Here is a 15,617-nt window from a genome sequence, read left to right as displayed (position 1 = left end):
CTGGACTTTTTGGTACTGTCCAGAGGTGTCAGGGACAACACCCGAAGACCCCTGAGTTCTACCTGTCTCGGTGCACAAATAAACAGAAACACGGGCTTCTCGATGGTGGCGTCAAAGACCAAAGGTTTATTACTGCAGGGACACAGAAGTCACAGAAACTACACACGGGCAGAATCTAGGAGCCTGTTCGATTTGTACAAAGTGGGTTGCTCCTTAAATACTAAATTTTCAGCTTGGGGCAACATTCTTCACATGCTAGTACATTTCTGAACCTTCATGTCCTAAACAATAAATATTTGGCGTTACACAAGAATCGTCAACAATATCTGATGTCAAAACATTACGAATGAGGGGTTCCCACTGTTCCATCATAATCCCATGTCAACTTTTCATTCAAGAGCCGGACCGCCTCATCGTAAATTTCGTTACCTCCCCCTAATAAAGGCCCAGAAGGAAAGGAGCAGAGCCAGGTGCAGAAGATAGAAAAGCAGGATAAGAGATGTTTGTGGGTCGTAAATGGGCAAGGCTACCAGCTTCGGCCGCCTAATCATGATCAGGCCAACGAACACGAGAACCAGTATAGCAGGACTGGCCTCAGGCTGGGGAGGTAGCTTCTGCAGAGTCATGCGGCCACAGCGTTTTCTGTCCTAAGGTGCACGTGTCACTAGCAAGGTGAATCACCGGCTAAAGCTTACGTGTCCTTAAGTGAAATGGGTTGATCAGAGGTCACTGCGTGTCCATTGACTATGTGAGGGCAAGAATACAAAATGGCTGCCGTAATCTAAGATGGATGCCATGGGTAAATCAGAAATGTATTTATAACAGGAGTACTCTTGCTCGTAGCATAGCGAAAACACCAGGATAGGCTAAATGGATCATTTGCGGTTCACTGATACCAAAATTATAAGTTTACGACAATGTTGAAAACACGGGTTCAAATCGTCACGGAACCTCAGTAGACGTCTTTGAGATCCAAGCGCACCATCCAATCGTTCGGTTGTAAGAGATCTGTTAACAGATGGATCCCCTCCATCTTGAAATGGTTGTAGACCAGAAAATAATTGAAGTCTCTTAAATTCAACACTAGTCTGTGACCACCACCCCTTTTCTGTACTAGGAAGATATTGCTGCAAAACCCGTGTGGGCTGTACTCGCACTCGGCTACGGCTTGTTTGCAAAGCAATTCTTCTATCTCTTTGTCTATACAACCTCTCTGGTTGAGAAAAATGGAGAACCCTCGGGTGCTGTACCTGCCTCGGTGTCTCGTGGAACCCCGGAACAGTTTGAAGGACCCAAGCGTCCTGAGTCAGGAGACTCCAAGTATGAAGAAAGTGACTGGTGCGACCCCCCGATGGCAAATGGAAACAATCTATTGCACTCACCTGAGGAATGCTGGGCCTGGAAACCCGCCCTGTTGCCTCCTCCTTGGTATCTGCCTTTGGAGTATGGACGTCGAGTGGGATAGAATGTGCCACCTCTGGTCGAGTCTCAGTCTCCTTGACCACGTCCGAAGTCACCTCTGGGGGGACCTTGATTGGCGAAACGGCCTGGCGAGCGTCCCCGACCTCGTCCGGCCCTGTTAAAAAGGTGTTGCTGAAGTACACGCTTGATGCCTGATTGAGCCTTATCCAGGGAAGTGAAGGTGCCCACGTACTTGGAGACATCCTTCACGAAACGGTCGCCAAAAAGATTGCCCTCAGCAAGGGGCCCAGGTTCCGCTGTAGCAAGTTCCGTTAAGTTAGAGTCCATTCGCATCAAGAGGGACTTGCGCCGCTCCGTGGACACCGCACAATTAGCATTACCTAAAAGGCAAATGGCACGTTGAGTCCAACCAGCCAAGATATCAGGATCAATTGGTACATTGGATTCCTTTGCCTGCAAGGCCATCTCCAGGATTTTGGCCAGAGTGCCAACGACGTCCAGCATCTTGTCCTGGCATCCTCGCCAGGCTCGGTCTAACCCTTTTTTAGGGTCCTTTGCGAACTTCTTTAGGAAGGTTAGAAGGCTAGGGTCTATCTCTGGAGTCTCCGCCACCTTATGGGCAAGGTCGGGCCGAGGGCATTCCGATCTAAGGCGGTTTCTAACCTCTTTATCAAATCCCTTCCTAATATTTTGTTAAAGGTACTCTGCCACCGCCGGGGCTGGAACCCAATCTGACGATCTAGGGTGAATAATGTCGGATGGGTTGAAGGTAAAGGGGGTATTAGGAGGAGGTTCTGACGCCGAAGCGATGTCCTTCTTAGTCTTCTTCTTCGGTGGCTGTTCCTCATCCGTATCAGTGGTGTCAGTACCAGTGGTGGTAGTGGTGTCTGTATCCACATAATGCTGTTTACTGGCAGCCTTGCCACCTGCTGGATAGGCATGGTCTTGCCAAGACGCTGACAGGAGGGAACTTAAAGCGCCAGAGTGTGGCCATTGATCAGTAGTGGTCGTATTGGGGTTAGACTTGGGAGCTGGTGGAGTCTTCCTAGTGGACTTGTCCTTTGTAAAGCCATGGCACTTTGCAAAGTTCTCCAGCTGCTTAGTAATAGGCTTGTGTGCAGCTGCCAAGGCCTCCACGATCTTGTCCTCCACAGCAGCAGCAGGCTGCTTCTCATAAGTTTCTTCCCCTGCCTCCTCATCAAAGTACACCCACTCCTCCATCTCCAACAACAGTGGGGTAAATATATATATATAAACGTAAGGATTCTCTCCAGAGGTAGGCACTACGGGAGTCAGGAGGGGGTCAGCCCAATGCACACTGTTCAATATACGAGGAACCAGTACCAGACCCCCTCAGCAGGTGCTGTAGTCAATTATTGCAGCCCAGCAGGGCGTAAGAGCCAAGAAATAAATTTAGGGAGCGTGTGCCCACTTCTTTTAAGGCATAAACTGTTATTTCAGCCAGTTAGGCGTCACTCTCCACCAGCTCTGTTGAAACGCGGTGAAAACTGTGGAAAAAACGGCAAAACGACGTGTGCAGCCCAACTCGCGCCCAAATCCTACCAAAACATAGCCCAATGGGCGCGCGTTACGCTGCACGCGTCGGCTGAAGCGTTAACGGCTCTCAAGCGCGTTCGGGCGATGAGGGGAGCCCTGCGCTACCTGCCGGTGATAAAATTGCCACCAGAGGTGAGTTGAGACCGCTTCACGCGGTCCAGTACTGGAGCGCAATGTGGCTCTTTGCAAGCGATCACGGAGGCAGCAGGAGCAGAGCTCCGTCTGAGCGCGCTGAAGCGCTCCTCACAATAGACGCGCAACACGGTCCCTGCAACGCGGGAAGAGCCCGCGACTTCTAATTACAGCTACGAGAAAATAAGCAAACAATGCCCAATAGACAAGCAGCTAACGCTCACAACGCGCACATTAGCATATATAATACGCTTTAAGCGCTGCATTAACAGTACATCATTTTCAAGCAAATCAGCATAATAAGGAGCATGGCACTTATCTCTTGCTGTGTGAGCAGCAAAGAAAGAGGACGCTGGGAGTGTTACCAGGACTCTTATAGGGTTCAGAGAGGCGTGGCTAAGGCTAAGCATCATGGCCTCTGTAGTTTATTTTAATTAAACTGTATGTTTATTTCCTGCTGTGAAAATTACAGTAAAGAAAGAGAAGCATAATCTGAAGCCTCTGGTCCTGTAATAGAATCACGAGCACATGCTCTGTTTCATGGAAATCCTTGAGGGGTGCATCATTGTTTGTTGTGTGGCAGTTTCCTTTCTATGACTTTATTTATGGCTGGAGCATCTTCTGGCCGCACGGTGCAAAAATAGGCCATTGCTTTGTGTTCCAAAATATGCTACATTACATGAGCATAACTGAGATAAAGTGTCACTCACAGTGTAACTCCCTACGTATTGCAACGTCACGCATGCTGCAAATACACAAATGAAGGGAATGTGACCAAATGGAACCTGAAACCCTGGCAGCTATGGGTCTGTTGTGTCATTCACAGTTGTCTTCCCTCTCCAGAGTGCATCCTGGGCACAGGGGTCCAGGAAGAGGCTAACCTCACAGTGGGTGAGGACAATCTGTTCTTTCACAAGAAACAGCACAGCTGCCAGGCCAGGCTGATGATGTTCTTGTTGTAAGTATTTCTGGCCTGGCGAAGAAGTTTGAGGTGATCTGCCGAGGGGTGCTGTCTCCAGAGTCTTCCAGTTTGTCGGAGGGATCTCCTCTCGTCATTGAGGGAACCAGTGAACCAAGGGTTTCTATCTTTGACTCGAGTTCTTTTTAGTTTAAGGGGGGCTAGGCCATCCAAGATGTTTGACATTGTGACTGAGTAGTGATCGTTTAGGTCGCTGACCGAGGTGATGTGGTGGGGGGGGGGAGGGGGTCGGATTTGCAGCGAGTCTCAAGTTCATTGAGGTCAATGTTTTTAGTGTCCCTGGCCCAGCGTTTAGGGCACACCGGTTGTGGTGTCCATGTCCTGCGTGTGCCAGGTAGCAGGAAGGTGATAGCATGGTGGTCTGACCAGTCGCAGGGGTCAATCGATATGAGCTTGGCGGTTGTCTCCTTGGAGATGATCCAGTCTAGAGTGGCCCCTCTCGAGTGGGTTGGGACTGGGCAAGCTTGGGTCAGGGCTAGATCAGCCATGAGGTCTTTGATGGCATTGACATGAGGGTCGTTGGGGTCATTCCAGTGCAGGTTGAAGTCGCCGAGGAAGATATCTTTGGTATTGGGGGAGTGCTTGGTCGTGATGACTTCCATGAGGTAGTCGGTGAAGGATTTGTTAGTGCCCGGGGGGTGGTAAAAAATGTGAAAGTTACATAGATGGGTGGTGTTACTATGGACTGAGAGGGCTAGGTATTCGCAGGAACCAGTGGAATCTGTTAGAAGCTCTGTGACAAGGAGGTTGGAGCGATGGATGCAGGCGATTCCGCCACCTTTTTTGTTATGTGGTCTGTCTAGTTTGGTAATGTTAAAGTTGGGGGGGATTAAGAGATCGAGGCATGGGGATGATGCGTCATTAAGCCATGATTCTGTTAGAATGGCAACATCGGTGTTATTGTTCAGAATGAGAGCAGCGACATCGGCTGCATGCTTTACTGCGGACCGGCAATTGATTAAAAGCCCGGACAGATCAGGGAGGGGGGTGGCAGCATTGGTTGGGATGGACAGTGGTACGGGTGCAAGGTTGCTTGAGATCACCCTTTTATTGCGGCGGGGGGCTGATCTGAGTGGGTCAACATATAACACACATAGGGCCCGATGTAGGTAGGCCGTTACCGATTGGTAACGGCCGAAAATACCGATTTTGGGCCCTTACCGATCGGTATACTGCCATCGAGATGTAGGGCAAAGAAAAACGTCCAAATCGGTACAAAAACCGAATCGGAATGACTACCGAATCGAAAATAATCCGATACGTACATACCGAAAATCGGAAATGTAACGAATCGGTAACACACCGAATCGGATTAAAATACCGATTCGGTCCATGTACCGAATCGGTAGTGACACCGATTCGGAAAATATCCGAATCGGTCCATGTACCGAATCGGTAGTGACACCGATTCGGAAAATATCCGAATCGGTCCATGTACCGAATCGGTAGTGACACCGAATCGGAAAATATCCGATTCGGTCCATGTACCGAATCGGTAGTGACACCGAATCGGACATAAGCCGAATCAGATAACCTACCGATTCGGTAGAATCACCGATCGGGAAAGTCCCCGATTCGGACAGATGGGGAGATGTAGGGAAGCACAGAAACACCGATTTCGGCTCAAAATCGGTATTATTCACTCGGTATTTACCATGGATTACAATCAGGTGGTAACCAACTCCAACCCATAAAAACAGACCCAAAATGCATTGCAACTTGCAGGATGGCAGCTTTTTATGTCATTGCGAGGCGGCTACGGCTACAGCAGGAAGGACAGAGGGAATGGCAAAGAGAGGAACAGGTATACAGACAGAGGATCACCCTGTTCATGCTCACAGAGGCAGACATCCTACAGAGGTACAGGCTGGGCTCAGACACCATTCTGGAGCGCATCAGGGACCTCAAACCACTGTTGGACCACCCCACCCCAAGGGCACACGCCATCCCAGCGCACGTCCAGGTGCTATGCAGCTTACACCTGCTTGCGTCTGGCAGCTATCAAAGTGGAGTTGCAGCGGTAGGAGGGGTGACCCAGAGCAGCCTGTCAAGGTTCTTCCACACATTCCTTGATGCCATGATACACAGGATGGACCAATACATCTCTTTCCCTGCAACCCACGCAGAACTGCTACAAACTAAAGCTGACTTCTACCAGATGGCACAATTTCCCCAAATCATTGGCTGCATAGATGGCACGCATATTCCGATTTGCCCCCCAGCTGACACAGAATACATATACCGCAATCGGAAGTCTACGCACACCATCAACGTGCAGGTGATCTGCAATGCGAAGTGCACCATCACAGACCTGGTAGGAAAATTCCCAGGGAGTACCCACGACTCCTACATTTTCCAACAGAGTGGCATCTACGCACGGCTGATGGCTGGTGAATTTGGTGAAGGATACCTCCTAGGTGAGACACATCATCAGACCCCCATAACACAAAGTAGCTAGGTGTAATACATGTATGCATGTGAGTAATGTTACCCCTTTTCCTTCCAGGCGACAGTGCATATGCCCTCCGCTCATTCATACTCACCCCCTACCTCAACCCCTCCACACCCAGCCAAAGGAGGTATAACCGGGCCCACAAAAGCACAAGGAATGTAGTTGAACGGACCTTTGGCATCTGGAAAAGTAGATTCAGATGCCTGCACAAGAGTGGAGGCGCAAGGCAGTATACCCCCATCACCTGCTGCAAGATCATAGCTGTCTGTGCAATGTTGCACAACCTTGCGGTGAAGAAGGGCACTGAGGTGGAGTTGTCTGACTACGAGGACCATGACGACGACGATGCTGTGCCACTAACACAGCCTGCTGGGGTGTCTACGCCAAGTGATGGCAGATACAGACGTGAGGAGATCACAGAAAACTATTTCTGAGTGAGTACAGATGCACAGACAGGTAAATGGTTGTGGGGAAAAGCAAATTTTAATAATGTTGCAACACCGTTACTGCACTGATGTGCAACAAAATAAAATGTAAAAGTAAAGAAAACAAATGTCTAAGGTCCGGGTTGCCTCACCCGCCCTGGCAAGCCTACTTCTTGGAGCGCTTGGCAGCCCCACTGGGGTGTGCCTCACCCCCTTCCGCATGTCCTGCGGCTTCTGCGGAGTGCCTGGTGCTCCTGCGCGGCTCCGACGCAGCGCTGGCCGGGCTGCTGCGGCTGCTGCTGTCCCCAGCATCCCCCAGGTCCAGGGCTGGATTGGCGGCAGTGTTGGAGATTATCATTGCCTCCATGGCTGTTGTGATGCGGGCCATTCCCCTGGTGACCTCGGCGGTGTTTTGTGTCAAACTGGCCTCCATGTTGGCACCACGCTGACACAGTTGCGCGGTTGCAGCAGCAAGGCGGCTAATGGATCGGTTTTGCACGCGGGCATCCCGCCTGCGCGAGTGCTCGTGCTCCTCAAGTCTTCCGCATAACTGTGTTATGGCTGTGGTCAGCCTGCCAAGACCTGCAGCAACCTCCTTGTTCGTGTCTACAAATGCCTTGAACCCTTTCACCATCTCGCCCATCTGCAGGTTGTGCTGGCGGAGCTGGCGATTGCAGGCCATGATTGACTTTGCCTGCTGGCGTTGGATTTTCACCATGCTGCCTTCAAGGCCCTGGAAGACACTGCCCTCCCGTGCCGGCGCTGCAGTGCTGGTAATGGCACGCCTCCGGGTACTGCTGCTGCCGCCCTGCTGTGTGGGCTGGGGTGCCACTGGTGTGGGTGTGGTGGTGGCCGGGGCCTGACCCGCAGCTCCCTGGATGGGGTTGACTGGAGCCACAGCCATACTCGTGGCAGGAGGTGTTGTAGCTGCAGGGTGGGCCCTTGTCGGAGAGTTCTCAGGGGAGAACAGCAAGGGGGGTGTGCCTGACATTTGTGGGGAGTGAAGGAATGCATAGTCGATTACCAGGTCTCCCTCATTTCCCTGGCCAATGGTGTTGTCCTCCTCCTCCTCCCCGGCAGATTGACTCGTGCTAGGCCCTGCCACCGCACTGGTAGTTGGTGCTGGTGCTGGTGCCTCTGCAGCTTGTGGTACTCCGCCTGATGGTGCCCCTAGGTATAAAGAAGCATTTGTAAATTGAGTGCCGATGTATTACAGTCACTACAATTAAAGCATTGCACATGTCCTTGCATCTCCTTTGAATGTGTTCCACTCTTTTCTATCTTGTGGTTCTGCACTGCCATATTTTGCTAACTTCTGCTGACTACATTACCATGATGCTTTTCTCTTGTATGTTGGTTACAGTACTGGGCTGGGGTTTGGCTGTGCATTGTGTCTAAAGGGGAGGTGTCTGGTAGGGTGTGTCATGATGCGCATGCTTCTTACCTGTAGCTGTAGCTCTGGCTGAGCTATCCAGGGTCCCGATTCCTGTCACACACTCCCTCTCGATGGTGCTGGACACCAGTTCCTCCAGCTCAGTGAGGGGTGGCGCCGGGTTCCTGCCTCCACCTGTCAGTCCAGCTTGCCTCTGGATCTCAGCCATCTTTCGTTTGGTCAGGCTGCGGATGTCGTAGAAGCGTTTTTTAAGGTCATCAAGGGACCTGGGGGTGACACCTACTGCGTTGACCTTTTCAGCTATCTCACTCCAGAGCCTCCTCTTCGTGCTGTCCGGCACAGTGAGGGACAGCCTCCCGAAGAGCTGCCTGTGCACCCTCACCACCTCCTCCACCAACACCTGCAGCTCCATGCTACTAAACTTTGGCTTTCTCTTCTGGCCAGCCTTCTGGCTCTCACTGGTGTTTGCCATCTTGCTATCCACAGTTCTCTGCCTCCTGCTCCCACTGCTGCTCACTGTGAGTGTTCAGCTCAGGCTGGCGCTCCAGAAAGTTCTTAATGAGCTGCACCTGCCTGGGTTGCCACTCCCTGCTTGGGTGGGGGAGGGTGGATCCACCTCATTGGCTGTATCGGATTTTACCGAATCGGATTTTACCGAATCGGATTTAACCGATTCGGATTGTTCAATGCATTCCTATGGGCTTTTTGGCCATGGGGGTGTATTCCGACCTCCGAATCGGTAATTGCCGATTCGGATTTTGCCGAATCGGTAATTTCCGATTCGGTGGTAGCCGATTCGGTACTTTCCGATTCGGTCCGTGCCGAATCGGTACGCATCGAATCACAATACCGATGCCGACCGAATCGGTATTTTTTCGGTGTTATTTTCCTACATGTCGTTTTCCGATTTCAGAATACCGATTCGGCCCGCCTCGGTATTTTGAAATCGGAAAAACCCATTTACCTACATCGGGCCCATAATGCCCTAAAGTCCCAATTCAGGCAGGAGAATTCTGATTTTTGAAGACAAAAATTGCTATATTTTGGCTGTCTCCTTACTGAAATTGCCTCTGCTTCAATAGAAGTCAATGGGGGGAAATACATTCTGATTATTTTTAAATAATCTCCCACTTGGCTTCATTGAAATGTTGGTATGTATACATTCCATACATGCCAACATTTTAGAGCAGGCAAGTAAGAGATTCCAAAATATTAGTGTGGATGATGTATTTTCCACACTGACATATTGAAGCACAGGCAATCTAACTGAATCACGTCTGTAGGATGTTGGCTGAGTATATGGTGCACACTAATTTAAGTGAAGCTCCTTGCACTAACACAGGCAACCCTTATGGTGATTTTAGTGGTCTTTGATAACCTATGAAAGCTCTCAAAGTGGTTGCTGTGGAGCACAGCCTTCAGTCTTATCGTGAAGGAGTGTTAAGCAGCTTGTTTTACCAGTTTAATCTGTGGTGTAAGTTAAATGAAAACTACACAGTGTATATATGAAAATGTCTATTTATTACACAACACTCACTAACATATTGGTATATCTCCTACCTGAAGATATAAACACAAATACACAATAATACGTCAATTGCAAATAGGTAAGTAAACACAAAATGCAGTGATCTCCAGGGGAGACCAAACCATATACTAAAGAAGTGGAAGGCAAACTGCGACTATAATCAGGACTTGGACCAGGAAACTCAGAGGAGTTGGGGACACAGGGAAAAACCCAAGGTAGGTACCCAAGAACCCGACGGAGGCTGTGTGCAGAGTGGGAACACAGTTGCATGCCCAATAGAAGTCAACGGGGAAGTCGCGGTTGCAGTTTTGAAGAAGGAGGACCCTTCACAGTGGACCATGAAGAAATCCAGTGGAATAAAGAAGGTTGGAGAGTCACCACACCCATGGATATCCCAGGAAAAAGTATACCTACACCAGGGAAGCTGGGGGCATTGGTGCGAAGTGACATTGGAAACCGCTATAGACCCCAATGGAGGACTTCAGGGAAGATGCTGCTGGAGAAGACTGTGCAAGAGTCCGTTGGAATCCAAGGGTAGATTCTTGAAGTGAGGAACCGGTAAGCAGAGGGGACAGTGTCGATGCCACTAGGGGATAGACAGGAGGCACGGAAGAGCAATGTCCAGTGATGACGGATGGATCAGAAGTGATGACGGTGGCCTTGCCACTGCAGCTGTGAGGACCAGGTGATGCTGAGGAAGACCCAGAGTCATGCACGAGCTGCCCCATGTCAGGAGTTGAGAACCAGGGGGTCGGTGTCCAGCATGGGCACCAGCAAGCCATGGCAGCTGCAAAAGGCGTGAAAAGCAAAGAAGGAGCAATGTTGGGATCAACAGGGTCCAAAGGACTCACCACAAGCTGGAGAGTCAGATCAGGCCCGAGCTAGCAGGGAAGTCCACTCTAGCAGTAGAAGACTGTTATATCTTGTTTAGGTATTTATGCATCTCCCTTGTTGCTTTGCCCCTATCTGTTCAGCCAGTGTGAATGTGCTTCGTGGAGTGTTGATGATGAATGGAATGTTTGGGGTGCCTGTGAGGTGAAGAGTGACTGTTGGAGTATGGGCTGAGCAGCAGGCAGGCTGCTCCTGGTGGTGCTGGTCCCTATGGATGTACCAACCTTGGAGTGTGGGCTGAGCAGCAGGTATGCTGCTCCTGGTGGGGCTGGTCCCTATGGATGTACCGACCTTGGAGTGTGGGCTGAGCAGCAGGCATGCTGCTCCTGGTAGGGCTGGTCCCTATGGATGTACCAACCTTGGAGTGTGGGCTGAGCAGCAGGCATGCTGCTCCTGGTGGGGCTGGTCCCTGTGGATGTACCAACCTTGGAGTGTGGGCCGAGCAGCAGGCATGCTGCTCCTGGTGGGGCTGGTCCCTGTGGCTGTACCAACCTTGGAGTGTGGGCTGAGCAGCAGGCATGCTGCTCCTGGTAGGGCTGTTCCCTATGGCTGTACCAACCTTGGAGTGTGGGCTGAGCAGCAGGCAGGCTGCTCCTGGTGGTGCTGGTCCCTGTGGATGTACCAACCTTGGAGTGTGGGCTGAGCAGCAGGCATGCTGCTCCTGGTGGTGCTGGTCCCTGTGGCTGTACCAACCTTGGAGTGTGGGCTGAGCAGCAGGCATGCTGCTCCTGGTAGGGCTGTTCCCCATGGCTGTACCAACCTGCAACTAAATCTGAATAAATCAACTTAAAGGACACTCGGCTACCGGACTTTGATTACAACATTTTTTATAACGATTTGGAGACATAGCCATACGTGTAATCTGAAGTAAGCAGTAAAGATTTCTACAAGAAATTGAAGATTCAACCACTAAGGTACTTAAGAAAGCTAAGAAATACAAGCCAAGACAGTAACAGAACGCCCTGCAGCCCCACCAGTGTACTCTACATTGGACAGCCCCAGCCAGGGCGTGCTTCTCCTCTTACAGGATTTGGGTTCCATGTGTGAGGTGACAAGCTTTGGCGTGTTGTGCTTCACCAGCCATTCTGTGTTTTGTTTAAGGAACCTGGGTTGACTGATAGATGCATTTCCCCTCCTAAGGCGGAAGCCGGGAGGTATCTACTGCCGATCTCTGGCATCTTTTTAATTGTACTTGCACGTTTTTAAAATCAGAGCTCTCGGCTTGATTGAAGAAGCCTGGAGATTTCCTGCTGCTCCCTTTGTGTCCCCTATTTCTTTTCCCCACTCCCTCCGCCCGCGGACCGCTCTCGGCTGAGCATTGACGCCAAGAGTCGGTCTCCCGGGTTTGGTGGCCATATTGAGTGTGGGCCGGGCGGGTGACGCGCTCTAGTAGCGCTTATAAGGAGCCTGTTTTACCGGCGCGAGTGCTGACTGATAGATGCATTTCCCCTCCTGAGGCGGAAGCCGGGAGGTATCTACTGCCGATCTCTGGCATCTTTTTAATTGTAAATTGCACGTTTTTAAAATCAGAGCTCTCGGCTTGATTGAAGAAGGCTGGAAATTTCCTGCTGCTCCCTTTGTGTCCCCTATTTTTTTTCTGTTCAGAGTGTCACCATATTACCTTGGTGACATCCCTGCGTTTAGTGCACACCTTTGGTGTTTAGACAATAAACCTCCATAATGTAACCAATTGTCGCAATTTATTGGTGCATGATATTTCAATCAGTAATCCATTTCATTCATGTTTTACATTTGAAATGTTTTCAAGACATTGCTCCAATGCATTTCGGGTCTTGTGACCTTCATCGGGGAGCTTCTGTGAACAGAGACAAAGCATATCACACTAAGGGTGGGGTTGTGTTTACAAAGATGATTCAGCGTTACATGCTGGTCGGGTAAGTGCTTGAGGTGAACGGCCAATGTTACCATGTGCTTAAAATTCCTATTACGTGATGGTGTGCTAAGTAAAAGGATCGCAGTGACTGGTGACGAAACTAACAAAGTGCTTCAAAGTGATTTCAGTGACTGAACATGCGTGTGCATCAAAGAATCGGTGAATCGTCGTTCGCTTACGTGCTTTCGACGTATGGAGTGTCTGGAAAAATAATGGTAGTGAACATTAGTTGGGCCGTGGTGTACTACATTCATATTCCATTGCGCTTCTCAAGCGCCTATGCGGAACATGTAAATAAAAGTCTCGACGCTTTACCTTGGTTAGTGTGCTCGGTGGCTTCTGTAAGTTAGTCCGGCGTTCGTCTCTCCCGCGAAACCCGGAAATGAGTGGGTTGCGCCCTAGGGTGTTGTAGTTAATATAGAAATAGGACTATGAAGGCGGCCATCTTAGGAGGGTGAAGAAGTGTATTGGTGAAGGTTCGATGCCCGCGGTGGGGGTCAAAGCAAAAGTGGTTGTGACTAAATGTGTAAATAAATGGAAAAAGGTAAACAGATACAATAAAAACAATATTTAGGTTGCAGCACATAAGGAATGTCTGTAATCGGCAATTAAACACCACGAAAAAGTGCTTCATAGGTAGCAGGAAAATTCCAACTGGTCATTCAGTCCCATAGGTTTCATGGACTGAAGTTTAAAAATCCATGTCATTTCTCTTTTGAGTAGTTCTTTATTGTTATCGGTGCCTTCACGTTTTTCAACAACTTCCAATATCAAAAATTTCAGTTGGGAGATGTTGTGTCTTGATTCAGTAAAATGTGCTGCCACATTGGACTTGGCGTTCTGTGTCCTGATGTTGGACTTGTGTTCGTTAATCCGAATTTTTACCTTCCTTTCGGTTTTGCCGACATATATTTTGCCGCACAGGCATTTTATCAGATTGATGGCATTTTGCGTGTCACATGTTGCGTTGACTTTTAGTTGTATTTCATTCCCTTTCATGGGGTGGTTGATGGACGTGCCCCTGATAATACAGTTGCAATTACCGCAGTTCATGCATGGTTGGGTACCTTTGTAATTGCTTTTTGAGTATGTTTTTTTGGTGAGAATTTCTTTTAGGTTTGCACTGCGACACCACCTTGAGCTCGCATGAAATTAAGCTACTATCCAAAGGCACGTCATTTATACCAACCACAAAAACCAACCATCTTGAACTTCAAATAAGTACATACAAATGTGTACGGAAGCTCAAACTAAGACATTTTTTGGACCACGTAAGTCCTCCAACCATCAGGAGACCGGACCAATTAATGGGACTCAGACCCACCAGCACCTTTGAAGCCCCGACAAGCCATAAAGCCATAGACCTTTTTGAGACTCTAATAAAGCAAGACATTTCAAAACTTAACTACAACAAGTCATTACACATGAATATGACTCAAAAGGATCATGATGCCCTACAGAGAATCGCCAGAAACACAAAAATCAAATGCATGAAATTTTTGATATTGGAAGTTGTTGAAAAACGTGAAGGCACCGATAACAATAAAGAACTACTCAAAAGAGAAATGACATGGATTTTTAAACTTCAGTCCATGAAACCCATGGGACTGAATGACCGGTTGGAATTTTCCTGCTACCTATGAAGCACTTTTTCGTGGTGTTTAATTGCCGATTACAGACATTCCTTATGTGCTGCGACCTAAATATTGTTTTTATTGTATCTGTTTACCTTTTTCCATTTATTTACACATTTAGTCACAACCACTTTTGCTTTGACCCCCACCGCGGGCATCGAACCCTCACCAATACACTTCTTCACCCTCCTAAGATGGCCACCTTCATTGTCCTATTTCTATATTAACTACAACACCCTAGGGCGCAACCCACTCATTTCCGGGTTTCGCGGGAGAGACGAACGCCGGACTAACTTACAGAAGCCACCGAGCACACTAACCAAGGTAAAGCGTCGAGACTTTTATTTACATGTTCCGCATAGGCGCTTGAGAAGCGCAATGGAATATGAATGTAGTACACCGCGGCCCAACTAATGTTCACTACCATTATTTTTCCAGACACTCCACACGTCGAAAGCACGTAAGCGAACGACGATTCACCGATTCTTTGATGCACACGCATGTTCAGTCACTGAAATCACTTTGAAGCACTTTGTTAGTTTTGTCACCAGTCACTGCGATCCTTTTACTTAGCACACCATCACGTAATAGGAATTTTAAGCACACTGTAACATTGGCCGTTCACCTCAAGCACTTACCCGACCTGCATGTAACGCTGAAACATCTTTGTAAACACAACCCCACCCTTAGTGTGATATGCTTTGTCTCTGTTCACAGAAGCTCCCCGATGAAGGTCACAAGACCCGAAATGCATTGGAGCAATGTCTTCAAAACATTTTAAATGTAAAACATGAATGAAATAGATTACTGATTGAAATATCATGCACCAATAAATTGCGACAATTGGTTACATTATGGAGGTTTATTGTCTAAACACCAAAGGTGTGCACTAAACGCAGGGATGTCACCAAGGTAATATGGTGACACTCTGAACAGATTTATCACATACGTGTGTCGGACGGACACACCACCTGCTTGTAGCACCCTACTGTTTCAAAACAACATTTGACTAAAGAAACCCAACTATAAACTAAATACTTGCTGTGCGTCCCCCAACCACCATATATAAGTCGTCCCTATTTCTTTTCCCCACTCCCTCCGCCCGCGGACCGCTCTCGGCTGAGCATTGACGCTGAGAGTCGGTCTCCCGGGTTTGGCGGCCATATTGAGTGTGGGCCGGGCGGGTGACGCGCTCTAGTAGTGCTTATAAGGAGCCTGTTTTACCGGCGCGAGTGCTGACTGATAGATGCATTTCCCCTCCTGAGGCGGAAGCCGGGAGGTATCTACTGCCGATCTCTGGCATCTTTTTA

The 15,617-nt window shown here is 49.1% G+C and overlaps 1 pseudogene; it reads right to left on the bottom strand.

Annotated features, from left to right (window-relative positions):
• Nucleotides 1-1,200: 1,200 nt before the first annotated feature.
• Nucleotides 1,201-1,887, bottom strand: LOC147710054 (uncharacterized; annotated as a pseudogene).
• Nucleotides 1,888-15,617: the final 13,730 nt, after the last annotated feature.

Source organism: Lissotriton vulgaris, chromosome 5 (assembly GCF_964263255.1).
Source record: "Lissotriton vulgaris chromosome 5, aLisVul1.2, whole genome shotgun sequence".
NCBI classification, from domain to species: domain Eukaryota; kingdom Metazoa; phylum Chordata; class Amphibia; order Caudata; family Salamandridae; genus Lissotriton; species Lissotriton vulgaris.
The sequence above is the reverse complement of the archived record's forward strand: the minus strand, read 5'-3'. Positions and strand labels throughout refer to the sequence as shown.